Source organism: Podarcis melisellensis (assembly GCF_964234715.1).
Source record: "Podarcis melisellensis genome assembly, chromosome: 3".
Classification (NCBI taxonomy): domain Eukaryota; kingdom Metazoa; phylum Chordata; class Lepidosauria; order Squamata; family Lacertidae; genus Podarcis; species Podarcis melisellensis.
This window is the reverse complement of record NC_138530.1, coordinates 80,084,137-80,099,234: the sequence shown is the minus strand read 5'-3', so window position 1 is coordinate 80,099,234 and position 15,098 is coordinate 80,084,137. Positions and strand designations below refer to the sequence as shown.

The 15,098-nt window shown below is 42.5% G+C and overlaps 1 long non-coding RNA gene across 2 annotated transcripts; it reads left to right on the top strand.

The window, feature by feature from the left end:
* Nucleotides 1-1,847: 1,847 nt before the first annotated feature.
* Nucleotides 1,848-14,887, top strand: LOC309366789. Of its 2 annotated transcripts, XR_014166872.1 has the most exons (4): nt 1,848-4,259; nt 12,083-12,152; nt 13,794-13,844; nt 14,689-14,887. It is a non-coding gene; the product is annotated as an uncharacterized lncRNA (long non-coding RNA). The 2 variants fall into 2 exon arrangements; XR_014166873.1 differs by lacking the exon at nt 1,848-4,259 and having other exon boundaries at nt 11,882-12,152.
* Nucleotides 14,888-15,098: the final 211 nt, after the last annotated feature.

Sequence of the window (15,098 nt, the reverse complement as noted above, 5' to 3'; positions counted from 1 at the left end):
GCAGAGAGCTCTGGGAGCTTTCATATGAAGGAGGAATGAGGGAGAAATCTGATTCAATTCCCATTTAAAGTCAAACCTATCTAATTCACACCGTACACAATACAAGGACCAAACCACAGCCACCCTTCAAATTTCACACTTCTGCAAAGGAAGGCACTACTGTCCCAGCAAGACCAGTGGCGGAGGGAGGGTCTTGCGTGGTGGCACGTCGCCAGTGGGGATGTGGGACGTTGCCCACGTGAGTGTTGTCCCAAGGGGGTGATGCGGGTGTGCACATCCATCCCAATGGGGCGGCCGAGCACGGGGGCGGAGGGGTTACACAGCTCCCGCTGTGCTTGCTTTACACCCGTGTAAGCGACTCCTTTCCCGCTTTAAAGCGAGCCTCAGAGGAGGGATGGACGGGAGGCATGGCTCCCGTCCGTCCCTCCTCCGCGCAGCATTCGCTTCATAAGATGCAGACATTTCCACTTACTTTTTAGAAAGAAAAAAGTGCATCTTATGGAGCGAAAAATACGGTTTGTCATTTTTCTGTCACTGATGACCAGGTGCAAGGTTGGTTTTTTTCAGGCGTAGCCTGCCATTCAGAGGTGAAAAAGCTTCACTTATCAAAACATATTTGCTTATACATCATAATTCTGTCCTCCTTTGCATTGGATCATATTCTCTCTCTCTCTCTCTCTCTCTCTCTCTCTCTCTCTCTCTCTCATTCTCTCTCTCCTCTGCTCAGGTAGGGATGCGTGAGAAACCTATTTGTTTCACATTTTTATGCAGATCTCACTAATTTCCACTTCCCAAAGCGATATGTAATCCAGCGATATGCATCCTTCAAAATTTGAAGCACAGGCTTCTAACCCCCCCCAAAAAAAAACAGTTTAAGAAACCTATATTCGAGGAAGTGCACACAAATATTATTACATTAGCTAATAAAATAGTATATAGAAATTGATTATCTTGGGGAAATTGCTTGCAACAACATGTACAAATCACATGCAACAATGTGTAAATTAGGTGAAATGCACACAAAGATGCATATAATCTTTTAATGAAGGCTTTTATCAAAGATTTGCAAACTGAGGTGGAAATGGTGTGAACTGAACCTAAGACTGGGGAAATGAGAACCCAAGATAAGCCAGTGTTGACCAATTCATCCATCCTGATTAAGGGATGCCTAAGATAGATAGATTTAAATAGAAGACAGTTACTCAGGACTATCCATTGCTTTTTATAATGCAACCCTAACCACACTGTCCTTTTAGCCATAAAAATACAGTACAGTTAATAATTTAGCAGTCAGGGAAATTTTGTTTAGCCTCTAAATAGCCTCTGAATAATTGAGAAGGCGTTCTGACACCAGATAGCTTTTTCAGTGCAGCGACATCCACCTCGTGTAAAATGGTGAAGAGAGATTGAAATGAATGAACCATCCCCCGAAGACTCTCACATTACGGCTTATGAATACGCTCTCCAAATCAGAAGCCAATGAAAAAGAAGACGGCTGCTCATATTCACCAGTGAGAGAAGCCACTTCCCATTCGTTCACTTCTTACACGCAATCTGCTGAATATCTATGGCTGATAGAAATCAAAGGATGAATTCTTTGGTAATGACTGTGCATTTCTGCATATATACCGTATATATATTTTATTGAAGGGGTGTTTTTTGTTTGTTTTTTAACTGAAGCACATTGAAATTCTAAAATGAATCAAAGGAGATGAGGGAGAAGGGAAAGGGAGAGTAGGGTTGCAAAATCTCTTAAGGCTAGGTATGCAGAAGGTGGGCTTGGTAGCTAAGGAATGGTGCCCACAGGGTTCCCGGACGTTTGATGGTCTATTGGTCCCTGTGCCACCACTGCGATTGCTTCCCAGCTGCCACCAACCCGTTTCTCTCGGGTACACACGGAGTCCAGACAGTTGTTAACATTAAACCAAATAAACAAGTTTATTGTACAAGCATTAACAAGTTTATGGTTTCAGATAATTTTTCTTGTCAGTTTCTTAATCTTAGTTTCTTTACCAGCCTATACCTTTCTAATAACTTCTAACTGATTATCCCAACTGTCTATCTGACTCCTCTTAACAGATTCTCTCACTCTCTCACATCAAACTATCCCAACCCACAGACTTATCCTCCCTCTCTCTTCTCTAACACCCGACTGACTGCTTAACAACTCTAACTGTAACTCTAACTCCTCCCCTTGGGTTCCCACTGGCCAATCACTTCACACTCATTTAACCCTTTCCTCATGACCCAGCATGATGTCACCTAAGAGGGCAAACACCACAGTGCCTACCAAAACTAGCTTGGTGCCTGCTGGGTTAGGAATTGAGCCTTGTTTCTGTTGTGGGCATAGGATTGCTCCTGGCAGTAAGGTGGAAGGTTGGGCTGTTCCTGGTGCTGCAGGCTGAAGCCTGATGGATTGTGGGAGAAGCAAATTGCAAAACCTTACAGGAAATGGTAAGCCGGTGTTATTCTGATCCACAGATAATAGCCCTTAAATCTAAAACCCTGAAACTTTAAATCAAACCTAGAGACCTGGCAACCCTTAGATGGTAGAATGGAAGGACAGAAGAGGCATGGCACAGAGGAGCTATTCTTTATTTATTGCCGTTTATTAATTGCTTCCCACGAACTGCCATTTATTCATTGCTTCCCAGAAAATACCTAAAAGTGATTGCACAATGAAAACATCAGTAATAAAAGAATTACAATTTCATATATTTACATAAATGAAAACAGTTTTAAAACAATTATGGACACTCATATGTAAGAACAGTCACAAATCCAACAGAGACCAGAACTGGGATCAAGATTTTCAGTTGCGGGAAAAGGAAGGCATTCAATAGGTGCCGGAATGACAGTAGAGATGGTTCTGGTCTGAGGGAATAAGTTCCAAAGGGTAGGTTCCACCATGCTGAAGACCCAGTTCTTACACTGCACAAAATGGGCCTCTTGAGAAGATGATATATAGGAGGGCCTTTCCTGCAGAACTTTGTGATTTACAGGATATATATGGAGTGAGACCATTGTTTAAATTAAGAGATGAGAGACAAAAGGGCATAGTCATGGATACAAAGGAGGGCGATGGGTGACAGCGGGTGAATGGACAGGTATTGGGGGAACTGGAGAAATGGTGATGTATGGTGTGGGGGTTGGGAACTGTGGTCTAGGGAGGGGTAAGAGTAGTTAGGAGAAACAAAGAAGAAGATGGATCAGAAATGGCCGGTAGAATTCCTGCCCTTCCGGACACATTCTCCGCTCAAGCTAGGACATATACCAGCTTGGAGCAGAAATGTTCCCTCAGACGAGATCTCTGTGGGAGGCCACAAGATGAACGCTGTTACATTTTTAATGCTCTGTTAACTGTATTGGGTCAAAGGTTCAGAAAGGTGACAGTGAGGGCTACATTGCACTTAAACTTAATCATCTGCTTTCCAGTCATGCAGGTGGAAAACTCCTAAGCCTTTCCAGGATGCCAGCCTCTAGAAAATGTGGTGCTATTTGCCTCATGTATAAAAACTTTTAAAACCAATAAAAGTTACAAGCGGCCATACTGACATTTCCACAGGGGGTGTACCCAGTGAGCAACAGAACCCAATTTTGCCTTAATATTGGTGAGCCATGAGTAATACAAGGGCTATAAAAATCTTCAGTTTATATGCAATAGGTTCTCTCACATTGATGAGCATTGCTTTTCACTCAGGCACTTTAAAGTGACAGGGTGACTAAGCGCTCAGCTAGATTGATAATTTCCACAATCAATCAGTAGCTCAGCTCTATAAATGTTTAGCTAAGAAATGTCATTCATTTGTTTCAGTAGAGCTACCTTTTTATGGGAATTAGCTCTCCTTTACAGAGTTATGTAGAAGACAGGCTCTATAATTGGTTCCGTCCGATAAAAACTATTCAAGACACTCTCTTTCAAAGTTTAAATAACAAATAACTTTACTTTGTGTACTTGCACTTGCAGATTAAATATACCACAGCTGGGTGTTACTTATATTACTAATACATATTACATAGATTTGTATCAAAGATAAATACGGTTGCAGGCTGTTACAGACTGACTAACTCGGAGGCAGACAGCAGCACAACAGAGCATACCTGCTGCTCTAACAGTTAAGACTGTCATAGCTGTACCAACTGCCATAACTGCCTCAGGCGTATAGGAGCCAACTCCTAGGGGCCAAGGGGTCTTCCCCCCCCCAATAAAATATTTGAGGGGGGCTTCCCCCCAGTTGATGGGCAATGCCATTCAAATGGTGTGTGTGCACTGTCGTGTGATCAGTCAGGGTGATCACATTTCCAAGCTGGGTTGCACTGCTAACAAAGTGTCTCAAGGGGCTCAGAGACTCCTTCAGCTTCTGGGTGGCTCTGTGGGAACGGCCATTCCCCCCAAAAATTGCCACAGCCACCCCGCACCCCCATCCCAAGAAATGAAGCCAAACTTCCTGAGGGAAATGCTCAAAGCTCAAGAAAGCAGAGGATGTTGAAGTAACAGGGGGATGTGTATTTTATGACAGATCAGACGGTTTCCTAAAGCTACAGATGCAAGTCAAATACTGTGGTTGGTAAACACCCCTAGTACATATGCTTAGGATTCCACCCTTTGTTAATTTCTGCCACATCTGTGGAATCCAACTCTGGATCTTGTGTGATTTTCCCCCCTGAGAGAAATATGAGGAAAAGTAGCTCTAAGACTAGCTACAAGATTTATTTAAAGCATATGGCTTACAGGTGCCTGACTGTCAGTCTTCATGCTTTCTTACAGAATAGGTACAAAATCAAACACAAGTCCCTACTTTTATCATTTTTCAAGCTAATCAACTTAGACATCAAAGTGGATTTTTTACTCCTCTCTAAACTACCCCCCCATGGTACTACCAGAGGCGTACCTGGGGTCCCTTGCATCCTTGGCAAGGAGCTGTATCAATGCCCCCCCCCACAAAAATCACTTTACCACAATAGCCACATTATAAATTACTACATTTTATGCAACCTAAGTACTCGAAGTGTCCAGAGTGAGAGCGAGGTGAGGAGGAAGGGCGAAAAAGATGACACACCTTTGTGCCGTGGTGTGAGAAGGATGGGAGGCTTCCCCTGTGTTTGATCTTTCCACGACAACGGTGGCACATCACCAACATATATGTCATACACCCCATAGTTTGGTAGGTTATTTTTGCAGAGGGTGGTGGGCCTGACCTATATACTCAGCAGGGACAGTTTCACAAACCCCTTTGTATGCTTCTGGTTACTACTTCTGTATCCTAGAGCTTCCTAGTTCCTACAATCAGTATAGTTTTATAAATTCATTCTTATAGAATCATAGAATCATAGAGTTGGAAGAGACCACAAGGGCCATCGAGTCCAACTCCCTGCCAAGCAGGAAACACCATCAGAGCACTCCTGACATATGGTTGTCAAGCCTCTGCTTGAAGACCTCCAAAGAAGGAGACTCCACCACACTCCTTGGTGGAGTGATTCCCACTTCTGTCATATAGCTAAGACGCCAACCACTTTGCACTACACTTTGCACTACAAGCTAGTCAATAGGCTTGGGGAGGGGCTTGGCTAGAGCCAAGATCTAAATGCCTGAAACTCCATTAAAAATCATTTGATCCAAGCCCACTCAACGCACACTCACATGCTTATATTTATAGGACAGCAGTGAGGTGACGATGCAGTGCATTGCCAAGTTTGCCTGACAATTGACCTTGTGAATGCTCCACCATATATCATGATTGCTGCTTCGCTGGTGACCAGTCTGAAATATTCCAAACAGAAAATATTGCACTAAGACCTTGACAGATTAAAGCCTTCACAGTATCTGTCAACACACATCTGCATCCCAAAATGGCAAATCAGTGGCAGCTTTGCCATTTCACCCTAGTGTGCTTGTGTAAGGCTATCATATGAGAACTCTCAGCTCTCAGCATTAGTACAAAGCTTTGGCACATAGGTGCAGAGAGAGAAAAGGAACATATTTTTTTTTTTTGCACTGATATTTCTGCAAGCTCTCTGCACCTATGTGCCAAAGCTTTGTACTAATGCTGAGCTGAGAGTTCTTATATGATAGCCTTTGGTTTAAATTTCTCCACCTCCAAATTTCACAACACCCCCCCCAAAACTGACCCAAATGGTGCTGATTTTACACCCAGCAAAATGGGGACTACTTTTGGCTAGCCCTGATTTTTTACCGCAGTGAGATAAACATGATCACCTGCAAGTGTTTGCAGACCAGGCCACAGTGCAACAGTGCCGTGATATCTGGATAGGAAAATCCTCACAGGTGAAGGGTGTTTCTCCTACAGTGAGTTCAAGCATCACATTGCATTAACTTTTCCTCAGCATACCCAAACATGCATTTTCCTCCTCAGGTTTTTGGGCCTTTCACCTTCATTTCTTTTCCTCCCCTCCTCCTTGTGAAAAGTAATTCCCACTTACTACATCTGTGTTTTCACCCCATTGTGCCTGTCTGAACTAGAGCTCTAAAAAGAAAGAAAAAATTCTTAGTGTTCCTAACTAAAAGGAAATTTCCTCCAAATGTTTTACCATGGTAGGGAATTTCTTTAAAAACATTAAACTGGCTGCTTTTTAATGATGTGTTTAAAATTAAACATTCCCAGATGGGATGTATATTATGGACAAACCATGTCCTTCAGTTCAAGTACCCTGTTTACTTTAAAATCTGAAACTAACTACAAATGCAAACCAGTTTTTATTTTCAAGCACCTGGAAAAAATTACCAAATTCTTAGGTGTGCATTGTAATGAGAACAAATACAGAAGAGTGTGAATTCTTGGGTTTCAATATCTATTTTTAAATTGTTTCCCGAGTAAGCTTTCCATTTAGATTTAATGAGATTCTAACTGCATTTTAAAAAAGAAAAAAAAATCCCAGACGATTATTAAAGACATATTCCTGTAGGTTTTGCACACATAGTTTAAACATTTCTTAAACAGTGTTTCAGATCATCGTTGGCATTCCAGATGAGTTATCTTCCTAAATAAGTTGAATTATTAAACTTTTACTAGAAACACACACTGCGGGGGGATTAACTGTTTTTCAAGAGACACAAATCTCTGCAGTTGCTCAGTTCTGACGGATCTGTTTTTTAAATGGTTTGGCTGCCATCCTGCACACAATTAGGCCTCTAAAATCCAATTGATTTGTGATAGAATTTAAACTGCTTGTGTGTGCTGGATTGCAGTCCAGGTGATTTTAAGGCACATTTTTTTGCCTATTATTTTAAAGCCACCTAAAATCAAAGTCTATTAAAACATCACCATGTACAGTGGTACCTCTGGATACGAACAGGATCCGTTCCGGAGCCCCGTTTGCATCCAGAAGCCAACGCAACTCACGTCTGCGCATGCGTGGGTCGCGATTCACCGCTTCCGCGCATGCGCTTGATGTCATTTTGACCGTCTGCGCATGTGCAAGCGGTGAAACCCGCAAGTAACGCAACCCAAAAGCACTCAACCTGAAGCAACTTCAACCCAAGGTATGACTGTACAAGATAATACCAGAAGAGAGAGATTATTGTGATAAACAGGTCATGGGACCTAGGAAAGCTGCTCTGTGAAATCTCCCATAATAGTATTGTGGATTCAGCAGGTGGTCATTTAAAGGTGATATATCTGCCCCACTCTTTTTGATAGGTTCTCTAATATTTCCCTGTACTGACAAGTGGTGGAAGCATCCAACAGATCCTCTTAACTGGTCATCATGGATTTGGTTAAGGACCAGCACCAGAGGTTGGCAAAGTCAGGCACCTTCCTAGGCCCATGCTCCAATTGGGGGGGCGGCACAGCCAATCCCTAGAGCCTCCTGGCTTCCTCCTCCTCTTTGCTGCTGCCGCTGCCTGTTCACCTGCCCTCACCAAGTGAATGAGCATTGGGAGGAACAAAACAAGGAGCAGTAACCACAGTACATCCTGCCAGCACACCTTCTTTAGGAGATGGTACAACTAGGCCCAAAGGAAGAAACCAGTAAATCGGCAGTAACAACTGTAGACAGATGAGGCGGGTACTTAATGAGATGGGTCCACTGAGAGAATCTCACCCAAAGACCCCCAAATCTGGAACAAGCATTGATTTGGTTGACCAGCTAGAGCACTTCAGATACTATCTGTATGGGGGGCAGGGAGTGCTCATTTTACACAATGTTGTCACCAGAGTTTGTCATAAGTATCTTTGGGTGGCACTCCTGTTGTTACTGAATCACAACTCACATCATCCTTGGCCATTGGCTGCGTCATCTTGGGATGTAGCCCAACAACATCTGGAGGCCCACTGACACTTGCATGGCTTACAGGGTGATCATTTCCCCCACCCGTCTTACAGCAAAGGCACAAGCAGAAAAGAACTACAGCTTTCTCCTGTCTTGAGGTGTTGGAAAGCAGAAGCTGCTGAACTTTTTGCTACTCAGGGCAGCTTCTAAAAGTTCAAAGCTGCTGTCAAAATAAAGGTGGTAGTCTTAGTAGCTGAAAGGAAGTCTCAGAAATACTGTTTTTTGACTCTCTTTTTTGTTCCAGCTTTCTCTTCTCATTCATAATCAAGGGCCAAACTAGACATGTCATTAAGTGTATTTTTGCATTTACTCCAGTGGTGGATTTGACCAACACCACCCCAATAAAAGTATCGGTTTTGGAAATGTGATTTTCTGCAGGAGGAAAAGATTCAAATCTCTCCCTAGTGAACACACCTGAACACAGGTGCAAGCTATCTCCATACATGTACACGGTTGTGTGAAAGAGCATATGCTTGTTGATTTGTACAGATCAACTATTTGTATATACAGGTGCACAGATTGTACACTCATTGAATGTAACATGTCAGTGCTCCTGAAGTCTGCTGTAATCCTGACTATCAGCTGATGCAATTTACACCAAAGCCGCATTTTTTAAAACCCTAGATGCAAAAGCTCAAAAAAGACAAATGCCTAAATAAAAACAAGGGAATATACTGCTGGTGATAGGTACATTACAAAGTGAATGTTTGGTCTCACCAACAAGATCAGAGATCAGGAACTAGGTACCCTGTCAGATTACAGGGCCCATCTCTGACCATTGGTCATGCTGTCTGGGGCTAAGGAAGTTGGGGTCCAACATCAGCTGGAGTGCCATAGATTCTCCAGTCCCTGATCTACATACAGCCTTGTTAACAGGGAGCATCTTGCATTATGAGACATTTAGTGTATTTAGAGCAAACTGATTTTGTCTACTCATAAATGGGGAAACGAGGAAGGAAGATCTCCAGAAAGTACAGACTGCAAATCATTTCAAAATGAGATATGTCCCAATCACAGAGGCCATACTGAAACATCACCTTATAATTGCTCAATATACAAGTCAGAACATGTCAAGATGAAATGCTTGAGGAACATGGTTAGCTATTATTGTGTTTACTCTTTCCGGGGTGTGATGGAATGCAGAATGAGCCACATGGCAGGAATTGTTGTTCTTTCTTAAAGCTATAAAATGAAGACACAGGCAGATCTGTTAAATGGCATTCTCCCTTCAGGAGTATACACCATGGCTTTGTCCATGGACTTGAACCACAGCTCCCATCTTCCCTGGCCTTGCTTGCTGGGGCTGATGAGAATTGTAGTTCAGCAACATAAACACAGGTTCTCAACACCTGATCTAACTCATGGTGTTTTTTGGAAACTACCGCCCAAATGCTATTGACCAGTAAGCAACTGGACACAAACATACAAATATCATGAGCAGCTCATACCATTACTGCCCAAGAACTGTCACACCATTGCACTTCCTGGATATTTTTCATGCAAATATTTGTGCTTCTTTAGTGGTACAACATTTTGCATGATTGGTGTGGACAGGTGTTTCCTTCTGTACCTCTTCATGGTCCTTGCAGCATCCATGCTCTTGTATTACCAGAGCCCTTATTTTTATCTACGCATTTGCAACATGACATCCACACCCCTATTCACTCTGTTTCATTTTATCTGATAATTTGTGTACATAAACGAAAACTGACTATTCCACTGTCCCAGGACCTGATTGCCTCATTCCATCTCAATTTTCCATTTCTGGGGGTGGTGGTCAAATGGAACAGTGTTTATATGGGTGCTGGTTATAATATACCATTTCAAATAGAATATATAAGAAACGAAATTGGGAGCTGGTTATTTTCATAGGGCTCCTCTGCTCTAAAACTTGTTGACAGATTGGTTCATCAGCCACTGATCTTCTTGTCCTGGGGTCATGATATTGGATAGCAATATCTGTTTCCACACCCTTGTTATGGATACCAAAGTATGTGGTGATGAGTGGATGAGAGCAAACTCTCTTTATAAACCTTCCTTGAGGCAAACTCGGGGTATTTTCACACACATCTCTGAAAAGGTGTAGCAGAAACACAGGGCAAGCTGGCCCAGCCTGATGTGATTAATACTTCTCTGTTGCTGTTATCTATAGAATCCTCCCCAAATGGACTCATATTTTTGGGACATGTTCACACCAATCAATTCTGTGCCCCAGGAAAAGGAACAAGCTAAACGTCCTGCTGATCACTTCTCCCAGTGGATATTCCTGCTGCTGGGAAGTTTATGCCTGCCAATATTTGGTGGGTGCTTTTAAGCACATCTATTTTCCAGCAAGTCTGAGTGTTTACTCCTGAGCAGAGCCACAGCTAGGGAGGCCTCAAGCCTACTGCTCAAAATAGAGCCATTCCCATTCAACAGGTCCCAGCCAGCCCTTCCCTGGAGTAGGAGAGATAATGACTGGTGACCTGAGTGAGTTCACATTGGCCAATCGACAGGCATTTGACAAATAACAGGAGCCTGAAGCACTGTTTAGGCTCCAGAGAACAAATGTATTAGGCTCCAGAGAACAAATTAGGAGAAAGAGGAAGACAATCACTAAGGTTAAAAACAATTTCTTCACTTCTCACAGTCTCTTACATTGCAAGCTGTCTTTAAATAAAAGTACACACTCTCCCCTCCACCACTATCTAATGCTAGCCAGATAGAACAGAAAAAACCCCAAACAAAACCTCTTCAGATTGCATGTTTCTGTTTCATATCACTTGTAAAGGAAAATGAGATGATAATGCCAAAACTAGTAGTGCTGTTAATAATATTTATTATTTATATGTTTTAAAAAGAAAAGAGATACGCATAGATCAACAGAGAGGAAAGGCATTGCCCACAGGCCCATAATCAAAAGAGGGAAGGGGAGTGTGATGGGAAAGGGGATGGCTTTTTCATTGAACACAGCTTGAGGAAGGGCAAAGCATCTGCCTTGCATTCAGAAACCCCTAGCTCATCTCCAGGTAGGGCAGGGGGAGACCACTACTAGGAACCCTGGAGATCTGCTGCCCTTCCGTGTAGACAATACTCCACTAGATACCGCAATGCTCTGACGCAATGGAAATAACATTTGTCATTGTTTTCAGGTGCTTCATTCTTAAGGTTTCATCTTGCATCCTTTTGGCTTCCAGAGAATATGAAACACCTTTCGGGAAGGATTTTACTTTATGGAAATCCCATATGAGACCTTAAGCACGTGCAGTTTTATTAGCTATATTTTCAAAGCTGGGTTGGGCAAAACTTTAGAGCTGCATCTGAAGAATCTGTGACATTTTCTTTTTAGTGCTGCTTGTCTTTATTTCTCAGAAATAAAGACAAAGGCTGTTCTTTAGATAAATCTGGATATACTGCAAGCCCAGTTCAGTGCCTTTTGTCCATAATCCTGTATTTCCTTTCCTTTTTATAAATGACACTTTATTTAGCTCCCTTTCAATATACTGTGTATATTGAATACTATATGTATACTACCCCGTTTTTTCTTTTCTTTTCGTTGAATCAGATTCCCATAGATGATGGAAGTGGAAGAGGCAGCTAGTTATTGGTAGGCACTCTGCTATCTTGCACTCTCAATTTCAAAAATATATTTTCTTGATATTATGTGCATTGAGTTTCTAGTGCAATAATCACATACCTATGCAGTCATAGGTACCTCCTCTCCAATCTTCTGTTGTAGAGATCCTATATTATTTTTAGGCTGCATACACACTAACCTTTTTACAGGACAAAAATGTGGTTTTTCTCCATCCAGAATCATTGGTGCTCATCCTCAACATGCTGCTTTCAATCTAGAATTATTCTAGAGCCTGCTGTCTACAAGGGTGGGTATAGCTTCATGATACATAGGTTTATCCATACTTCCATTTTTCCTGCCACTTTCCCCCCTGGGGAAACCCATTTTTAGTGCTAAATCAGAACAGAATGGTGATTAATATACACAGAATAATAAATTAATAATAAATTAGAATACAAAACATTAAACAAAGCCACAGAGACTTGTGAACTACCCAACCTAAGATGAACTTATAATGTCTGGTTTCAATAGATTTTTCAAATGCTTAACTCAGTCTTTTAGATAAGTTCATGAAGATACCAACAAAAGGTAAGTTCGGTGTGATTCACAATAGCCAGAGATGCTAGTGGAGTTGTAGATAGATGTTAATGAAGTTGTAGACGACAGGGTGCCGGCGTTTTGCCCCTGTTTTGCCCTGGCAGTCCAAGTAATCAAGAGGCTGCTGTTCGCCCCCAGTGGGGCCCTTTTACTAGGGCTTGCAGGTAGTCTCTTCAGCTTAAGCCAAGAAAGAGTATTCTCTATAAGATTGAATAACAATATATGTATCAAGACTTTGAGATTAGACCACTGAAGAAGCCCAGAAAACTATCTTGGGAGTGTGCTACCTGCAAGGTTGGGTAGTTCGCAAGTCTCTGTGGCTTTGTTTAATGTTTTGTATTTTTCTCAGAAGCTTGATAGGACGCAGGTGGCGCTGTGGGTTAAAGCCTCAGCGCCTAGGACTTGCCGATCGAAAGGTCGGCGGTTCGAATCCCTGCGGCGGGGTGCGCTCCCGCTGCTCGGTCCCAGCGCCTGCCAACCTAGCAGTTCGAAAGCACCTCCGGGTGCAAGTAGATAAATAGGGACCGCTTACCAGCGGGAAGGTAAACGGCGTTTCCGTGTGCGGCTCTGGCTCACCAGAGCAGCGATGTCACGCTGGCCACGTGACCCGGAAGTGTCTCCGGACAGCGCTGGCCCCTGGCCTCTTAAGTGAGATGGGCGCACAACCCCAGAGTCTGTCAAGACTGGCCCGTACGGGCAGGGGTACCTTTACCTTTACCTTTACAGAAGCTTGATAAAGAATGTATAATTTATTATTCTGTGTATATTAATCGCCAACGTGTTGCATGAGTCACACTACTATCAGCAGCACAGGTTGCATTAAATCAGAACAGAATGGCAATTGGGTTTTCCGCATATTGCAATTTGTTCCACTTTAGTCCTAAAGAGCAGGTTTTCTGGATGAAAGTGGCAGGCCAAAGGCAAAACCTCTCAGACCCATGCCTAGAAAGCAATGGAAAGGGGGGGATTGTTTGTCCCCATGCTTTCAAGCAGATAGATTGTCCACACCTTTTCCTCCCTACATGTGTTCTCTGTCAAGGAAGAAGGAAGTGGTAGTTGCCATCTTGGCATACACCCACCTGCACTGTCATTCCTTACATCTGCTTTCAAAGGGGCAAACAGTGGAGTCATGCAGAATCAATCTGCAGTGAGCTTGTGTTTTTGGAAAGGAATAGTTTCTCAGGCAGTGCTTTTCAGGGGGAAAGAATATGCAATAGATATAGATTTTGTGTGGACTATGTGGAAGTACTCAGGGCTCCAATGAGTTTAGAATAAAATGTTGCATGTACACAGCCTACGTTTTTATTATTATTATTATTATTATTATTATTATTATTATTATTATTTATAGCCAGTGGTCATTACAATACAAATCCTGCCAAACAGCGAAGACAGTCCAAGGGTAAGTCAAAACATATACATTTTCAGAGCTGGAAATTTTCATAACTTAAAATGTCTCATTGGCCAGCAGCCATCTAATTTTGAAACCATCTGACTGACCTTCTGAAATGAACAGAAGAATCTATCCCTGGGTGAATCATATAAAGGGCAGTACAGCAGAATATAGTGTGTGATGTCTCTGATCTGATTCAAGCCATGTATATAATCATTTGTTGGCCCGTTAAAGAATTTACTGGTCAGATTTCTAAAATGAAGTTTGAGACTCAGATTCAAGGAACGTGCACAGGGAGAAGGTGGTAGGCTGTGCCTTATGCATGTGTTCCTTGAGTGATTGTACACATGAATGTTTTTGTATGGCCAATGGAAGCACTGTCCCTGATCTAGTTCTCGAGTTCCCTGCACACAAAACAGGGCAACAGTCAAACCAGAAGAAGTCACCTTTCCAGCTTAACTATAATACAATGCTGTTTTCAGCTGTTTCGTGTAAGAACTGCTTTTGCTGTAGTTCTGACTGATCAATTTCCCCACTCTCATCTACTGGACAAGAAGAGAGCAAACCTTATGAAACCAATTTCCAATTATGAGACCCGGCTGGTCTCTGGGGCACACCTGCTGTTTCTTCCAGTTTACTGGATTCAGCAATTCTCCAAGGGTAAGGGTGGAGTTACTAAAATCCTACTGAATTGATGACTTTCTCTTACACACATGGCAATTCCATACAACACTATGTAATGCCTAGGCAGCTAGAGCAGAAACTTTAGGTTCCATTTAGTTAGTTGTCTTTAAAGTCAGGAAGTTAAATGTGCCATAACAACAACAACAACCCTGCTTTTTTCCATTGCCAGGCTTTAATGATTCTCATACTGGGCGATACAATTGGTCTGTTAACGGGAAATATGTTGAAGGCCCGTTCTTCTTTCCTGAATGAAACACTGGCTGTGCTGACCTTGGCCTGAAGTTTATTGTTACTCACTGTTGTGAAGAGAAAGCAAAAGCCAGTGACAATTTGTTCGTACAATTTAAAATATATTATTGAGCCTTTCAGCCACATTGAGAGTTCTTTAATGATCAGCAGATGTGTTGCCTGTGTCAGTTTTCTTTGGACACAAACAGAATCTGCTCAGCCTGTCCCAGGATCCCTTTGGCCGCTCAGCTACATCTCAAGGCCCACTGCCTAGCTAATTTGGTGTTTGCTCCCTTGTGTGTCATTATAACAGGGCTGGGGAGCTTCAGCTGTGTTTTCCTGTGACCTGGT